Source organism: Strongylocentrotus purpuratus, unplaced genomic scaffold (assembly GCF_000002235.5).
Source record: "Strongylocentrotus purpuratus isolate Spur 01 unplaced genomic scaffold, Spur_5.0 spur5_scaffold_20, whole genome shotgun sequence".
NCBI lineage: Eukaryota > Metazoa > Echinodermata > Echinoidea > Camarodonta > Strongylocentrotidae > Strongylocentrotus > Strongylocentrotus purpuratus.
The window spans coordinates 31,422,298-31,430,333 of record NW_022145606.1 but is presented as its reverse complement, the minus strand read 5'-3'; the positions used below and the strand labels follow the sequence as shown (position 1 = coordinate 31,430,333).

Below are 8,036 nucleotides of genomic sequence, written 5' to 3'. Positions count from 1 at the left end.
ATTATTTTCGCGCCACCATGGCACCAGCATAATACCAACATATTATAAGGAACTGTATATGACTTTAAAGTATGAAATATCCATAAATATACCGATTTATAATACTTGTGTACCACCACAAATATTACATAATTTGAAAAAGTCGATATAAACAAAAAATAAACAGCGCTTCTTACGTCGTATTTCAGCCAATGCCGATGTTGGCTTTTTTGTTGGCATTTTCGTGTTGGTTATGTTCCAGCCTAGCAACAACCCCGTCCAGCCTAGCACCAACTCCATCCATCTAGCACCAACTCCCATTAAGCCTTTATTTATTTCCATATCCATTCCTTCGCGCTCCTATTGGGAGATCAACCGACCCGCGCGCATTTTATATGACATATTGTAAAATTCTCGACATCTTTTTACACTTTTCTTTACCATTAAAAATCGAAATTGAGTATAATATCCTCAATCGAGATATGAGAAGAAGGAAACATTTCCTTTACATTCCATGTAAAACCATACCCTTACTTGAAAAAAAAACCTCCGTCATTTTGACGTTGAACTTTACAATCCATTTATTTTTTTTACTTTCTCATACATAATGTCCATTGATCGGTCGCACTGTGCTCGATTGCCTTTCAATATACCAATCTTTAACTTTGCAGCAACGCGTTTTGCGTCAAATTTGTAAATCCTCAATCCCAGACAATGACGTATGATACGTAAGCTTTTATTATAAAGCTCATTTTGATTGATTCATTTTTAGCCCCGTCAATTTTCATGTCAAATCATGCTTCATGTCCCATTTTTTTAGAAGCCCGACCCAGGGTTTTGTGCCAGCTAGCCGTGTATGCATGTCATGTACGTAATGCTATGCATATACTGAGCATAAGTACAGTACATGTACACACGCAGCGCAGCGCGTACTCGTGAGCGCACTGCACATTTTATTGGGTCAGTACCATTATGAAAATAGGGGAACAATGAGTGGGATGGGTTTGGTGCCGTCACAATAAACTTGCGCATTACACGCGTACGTATAATTAGAGCAATTTATGCACCCCCAAGAAATAATTAATACGGCCCGACCTCTCTACACACAGAACTGCACAGATACCGCACAGTCCGGTCAAGGCGGTACGCGTAGCGTTAAACTGCCAAATTTACAGAAATTGTGAGGAGCGCTTTTGCTATGAAAGGAATTGATATGATATGAAACCAAGTGTGATCTGTTTTTTTAAAGCTTGCACCAACTCCATCCAGCCTAGCACCAAACTCCATCCAGCCTAGCACCAAACTCCATCCAGCCTAGCACCAACCCCGTCCAGCCTAGCACCAACTCCATCCATCTAGCACCAACTCCCATTAAGCCTTTATTTATTTCATATGAAACCAATTGTGATCTCTATTTAAGCTTGCACCAACTCCATCCAGCCTAGCACCAAACTTCATCCAGCCTAGCACCAACGTCTATCCAGCCAACTTAAATAAGCCTTACATGAGCCCCATGTATGGCTGGATGGAGTTGGTGCAAGCTTACATAGAGATTGGTCGGGGCGATATATATACAGAGTTAATGTAAGGCTTAATGTTGGTAGGCCTAATGGAGTTGTGGAGTTGGTACTTTATAGGATGGTTGGAGCTGGTGCTATAATTTGGATGGAGTTGATGCTAGGCTGTATGGAGTTGGTACTGTATAGGATGGTTGGAGCTGGGACGGTATTCTGAACCCTGTGTTATCTCTAATATTGTTGTATCTTTGGAGATAAGATCAAGTTGGTATTCTGAACACTGTTGTATCTTTTGTGTTATCTTTTGTTGTATCTTTTCTCTTATCTCTTCAGCCGCGCCTGCGCTTATACTTTGGTGCGCTTGTAATTGTGCGTATTATTAATAAAATGGCGTTTAATCCTCATTTGCATATGCGCACGAGATAATATGTCGAGATAATTGGTATTCTGAAAGTTGTTGTATCTTTTATCTTATCTTATCTTATCTTGCGTGGTATTTACAACAATATTTACAACAGGTAGGGGGTTGTTGTATCTTTTATGGTGATATAATGGCGGCAATCTTTCTTGCCCAGAATCAACTCAGTGCCAATAGACGAGTTAGAAGAAGGTTTTGTGTTGACTGGAGACATCACAGATGAGAAATTTCTAAGAAATTACATGCTAGGATATGACGAATTTAATGCTCTCATCTCTGTGATGTTTCTTGAAAGCGTGACTTGTATTCATGATCCACGTGCCACATGCACAGCGCATGATGAGGACGCGCATATATTACAAGCGCTCAATTAACTAATTACGCCAAGATTAGTATGCGCTGGGCGCATCTTCAGTATGGCATAAAGTACTCCTATTGGTTAACCTACGTATCATGCTTATATAAAACAGATTTTGATTGGTAGGGTCTATACAAATGGGCGTGTCAACAGTGGTCAAAGATAAGAAAGAGGCGGTCCTTCAAGAGATAACACAGGGATAAAATGATGTTCAGAATACCAACTTACAACAATATTAGCGCTGTGTTATCTCTGGAAGATACAACAAAAGATAACACAAAACTTACAACAATGTTCAGAATACCACCCCTGGTGCTATAATTTGGATGGAGTTGATGCTAGGCAGTATGTAGTTGGTACTGTATAGGATGGATGGAGTTGATGCAGGTTTGGACAGGGATTGAGCTAGGCTATTTACATGGAGTTAAAGGGGAAGTCTACCCTTAATATCAGGGTGAACTGAAAGTGTGAGCATAATCGATTTAAAAGAAGCAAGTTATAAAAGGTGCAATCAATAAAACACACATTCAACTCGTTGAAGTATCTTGCGAGCACCTGTGACATTTGCCTATTATAACAAAATAAGAACATTTTATTTTCCCTCAAAAACATCATATATGCAACCTAAATACAAGAATTGCAAATATGATTATATACAACCCCTGTATGGATTTTTTTTGTTATTCCGTTGTCAATAACAAAAAATAGAAATTTCAAGACATTAAATGGGAGAGAAGCTCGCAAGATACGTCATATCAGTGCCAACTAAACTCATAACATTTTTCTTTTTTATTGGATCATGCTCAAACTTTCACTGAGCTGCTCCTTTTATGAAGAAACCAACTACATATTCATTAGGCTGGACTTCTCCTTCAATGGAGTTGGTCCTAAGCTGGGGGAGTTATTGATAGGATTGATACATCATATAATTTCCGTGGTCTTAGGCAATTATATTGCACAGCGTAAGTTGAGCGATGAAGATGACGTATCATGACGACATAGATCATAATTAGTCATGGCCGCCAAGCCTGGCACCTTCAAACGCAAGACCCGAATTCACAAAGGAGGTTTGTCGACAAAATTATGTGCGTCAAATGACGCGTTTTGACGCGTTTCAAACCAAGGTTTGTACAACAAAGTTTGTATAACATTAGTTTAAAACGCGTCGAATCGCGTCATTTGGTGCACATAAACCTAGGTTTGTCGACAAACCTCCTGCCCAGCAAAAGCCGTATTATCTATATTGATCCCAACGGAAGACTCGCCTAATCAGTAGATATTGCAAACAGCACCATATATGAACAAATTTCGGGCATCTGCTAAACGCGGACTCGCTCCGCGGTCTACAACACGTGAAATCTTCTTTGAAAATGCGCTAAGTGTGCAAAGAAATGCTCATACAATGAAAAGAAACTTTGATTTCACATCAGCTCGGGTGGAAATCACATATTCAATTACTGTTCTTTCCATTGAAACCAATTTCGAAGTGATTTGTTCACTGGAAATTAGGGCCTTTTCGTCTTCAAAAGGGGACAACAATCCTTTACTTTGTGAATTCTCTATGGAGGTCACGTGAAAATTCGCCCTTTTATTAATTCACTGGGGGGTGTTTCATCAACTAAAATCGATTTCGATTTTAAAAATCAATTTTAAGGCCGAATCAGTTTTAGCTTAAAACCGATACATGTGAGCTGTTTCATCAAATCGATTTTAAGCTAAAATAGATTTTTAGGTGTCTGCAATCAAGGCTAGTCAATTTGGGGTAAATCGATCACAAATGGCCTTGCTTAACTACAGTGAGAGTCCTTGAAAAGTAAGTAAAATCTGTTTTTCTTTGAAAATATCAATTCTGTTGATAACAAATCTGTTATTTTGGAAGAAGAAAAATGTTCCTCTCATTATTATGCAATTTCATTTTTGTGTAACTGAACGAAATGTTAAATAAAATCAATTTATATCACTCTCCAAGTGGACGAATTGCACCGGTTCAACCATTTCAGTCCCATTCATATAAATTCATGCAGGTTCAATAGTAATTACCTAACGACGTTTATTATTCGGTTGGGACAGACAGGTACAAACTCATTAGTCTAGTTTATTCTTGCAGTAGTATTTTGGTTTTACTAGTTATGCTACTAGTTGTAGATTTGGGCTTAGAATCAAGATCTAGGCCTAGATCTAGGCCTAGGCCCTAGATCTATCCCTTATTTTTTTTTAGCATTGTCTTGTTATTGAATATTGTTTTTGTTGATATCCTGATATAGTCTAGAGGCTAGTCTAGTCTAACTGTTAGGTCTAGACTCTAGATCTAGACTAGTCTAGTCTATAGATCTAGAGCTAGGTCTAGATCTGGGCCTAGGGTCTAATTATAAATGATAGATCTAGACTCTAGGTCTAGATCTATTAGGCCTAGGGCTAGGCCTAGTCTAGGGCCTAATTATTAAAAATCAATAATATTATTTTATTGTTTTGAAGGTAAAATTTTATGAAAGAAAATTAGACTCTAGATCTAGATCTAGAGGTCCTAGAGTGTTACTGTCAGACCCAGGTCTAGATCTACTCTAGATGTAGATTTAGTCTAGAGTCTAGGTCTAGATCTACATGATAGACTACTTGATAGATCTAGATCTAGGATGCCCCCTGTGCCCCCCCCCCCCCTCTTGATCCGTCCCTGGTATTAGGGTCCCTAACACAGTCCAACTCCAAGCTCTAGACTATACTAGAATTATTTATTTTTTTTTTTTTAATTTCAGAGTCGGACTAAAAGATGGAGTGGACCACAAGTCATATCCACCAAATAGACCTTGGCTTTAGTCCAAGACTCAAAAGTTCTCTTCTGCCGTGTCTACAGTCTTGGACTTCTCATTCTTCCTTGGCCTCAGGCTCAAGGAAAGGGTTCGGATATGCAGAATGTACTCAAGCTCAATATCTAGGTGTACAGCTATAGATCCTACTGTGCTAAGCGGCCTCATGAAGTGATCTTCTTACTAGCAAAATTTGCACACCAATAATGAAACAAAGGTAAGATTTTTTTTGTGTGGTTCTTCTAGACCTATGTATAAATAGATTACTTATTTGTTTTTGAGTGTGTAAATCTTGATTTTCATTAAATTTTTCTACGTATAATGGCAAACTGATAAATCCATGTGAGGGGGAAGTCAACTATGACATGTCTAAATCATAGATAAATTACTTTATCAGCCAGCCTGATTAATATTGTACAAATAATAGGGCAGCAATTAATGAATAAAGAGGTGATTGAACAAACTATAATGAGAATTTATGTATGATGAAAGCTGCGCTGTTTTATACCTCTTTGCCTTCTACTCACGACAGGGGAATGTTCATTGAATATGTGTACAACAGTGTTTGGTTCAAGAGCAGGGTATCCGAGATCAAGATTAGACTCCATAGTCAATCTTCCAAATGTCTAAAACAAATGTCTAAAACTTACAATTTGGTTGGTAACAATGTCTTGGACCGAATACATGTAAATTACTGTTGTAATTACTGATAAAAATGTACTTATGTTCTTTCGAACACATTTGATACTGTGACAATTACTTTTCTGAAAAATAGATGTGCTCTCTTCATAACAAATATATGTATCTCTGTTTTAAATCCTAGGTTGCAAAATAAAGAGCTATGGCATCTGCATGTACTGCTAGTTCATGACAAATGAACATTTATTGTCCATCTCTTCAAATTGAAAAGGTAAGCAGTATCAATTACAAAAATTGATCTATCATTTTTCATAATCCTTGTAAGAAGTCTAATACCCATCTTACCCATTCTGTTAGATAAAACATACACAAATGGTAATGAAAGGATATTTTTTTTTATCCAAAGCAAACAATTAATCATTTATCTTCTGTAACTATTTTTTTATTCTCCTACTTTATTTATTTAGCAATTAAAGTATTTGAAATAATCATAAGTACAAAAAATGAAGATTGATTGAAAAGTTGTACTAGTATTTAGTAATTGATTCATTTATTACATAACTTTCAATTCCTATTCTAGACTGCAGAGCCTGAATTACCTGCAACGTTATGCTTCTTATGAAACATCAGCGAGCCTACAGACAGAAGCTCCCTTTTCCAGCTTTAAGCAAGAGGAACCACAATGAGATACAGATCTTGGTATCATGGACTGGTCACTTTTTACAACCAACACTACTTGTAAAATAAGATTTACAAATTAATTCCTATAAGCTATTAAAAATGCTCTAGTCAAGGTACTAAAATTTTGCCATCGAGTTTGAGGTTTTGGGTTTGATAAAAATGTTAACATAAAATATTTTAAAGGAAGTAAACGTTTTAATGATACTTCCAAGATTTCCTATATTTTAAACAGAATTTTAGAATCTTGCAGAAGAAAAGAGAAGAAATAAAAAGCTATTATTCTGTCATGGAGGTTATTGTTACCAAACTCACATTACATAGTTAATTTTGTTCATGGCAATAAATCTTAAAATATCAAATTGGAATTTCTTAATTAGCAATTCATCTGAGCAGCAGTTTGATGACCTATTTGGAACTCTTCCTAGAGGCATTTCTTGCATGACTATGTATCGATAATTACCTGTTGGTGCTTAAAGTGCTATTGTAGCAATTGCACAACAACAAATACAAAATAAACAACAGAACATTGTGATTGAGTGAAAACAGATTTTTCCTGCAGGAAATATATTAACTCTGACTTATGTTGTCCTTAGAATTTTTTGTCAAAGCTGATAGAAAAGAATAGATGATTAATTTCATATAGACAAACTATTGCATCAAGAAACCGCATTCTCACCGACTGCGTGACCTTACATGACAATGTATATCATCCTTGGATTAAAAACCGTATGAGTAACAGAAATATTTGTGACAAGTATTACTCTTTTAATCTCCATAAAGGTAACTCGAATAGAGAGTGGCAGATATCAGCTGCAGTAGTTTTAACAACTGGCTGATACTTTCATAGGAGCACTTTTATTTGTGTCATTTAAAATATTGTAATTGTATCCCTTAAATGTGTTTGCTATGCTCATCATTTACAAAATGTAGATTTCATTCATTAAAGCATAAACATATTGATTATACTTTAAAATCTCTGTTAATTTTATTTTGTATGTATTTTTGTCTTCTAAGAAGATAAAAGGGGATGCATAGATGAGATTGTACGCTAGCGCATGGTGATAATAATTACATGATGATAAAGGGCAATGATGTGATTCAAGAATGGTGTGTTTGTATGCTGGTGAGTTATTGTTATAAGTTGGTGTTTATTTATTCATTTTTGTTCTTTAATTATTTTTTTGTGGGGGAAGGGGGGTGTTTATGAAGAAACAAAATTACGGCAAGCAAAGCGTTGTGATGGGAGTGTCGTTTTATGTTAATGAGAGGGAGAGAGAGATTATGAACGAAATAAGGACACATAATTGTAAGCGCATATGGTTAAAAAAATATAGAAAAAGGGGCACATAACAAAATGGAAAAGGGTCACTTCTAAGAAGAAAACATAAAAAGTTATTAGGAATAACAAGAGGAACTTTAAAACAAAGTGAAACGGGACAAACTACATGAAGGAAAAGTGCACTTGTAATAAACAAAAAGGAATGTTAATCAGATGTAAAAGGGGCACTTAAACCCTATCTAGCATGGGTTATTTTGAAACTGCATAGCCTGGGGGTCCGGGCCCCCTCCCCTGGAGAAAAAAACGTGTAAGAACACGTTAACTGTACCTTTTTTTGGAGATGGGCCCCCTCCCCTGGCAC

General features: G+C 36.5%; 1 long non-coding RNA gene across 1 annotated transcript; it reads left to right on the top strand.

Annotated features, from left to right (window-relative positions):
* The first annotated feature begins 4,040 nt into the window (after positions 1–4,040).
* LOC115927398 lies at positions 4,041–7,369 on the top strand. Its single transcript, XR_004065610.1, has 4 exons — positions 4,041–4,085; positions 5,026–5,293; positions 5,900–5,986; positions 6,296–7,369. It is a non-coding gene; the product is annotated as an uncharacterized LOC115927398 (long non-coding RNA).
* Positions 7,370–8,036: the final 667 nt, after the last annotated feature.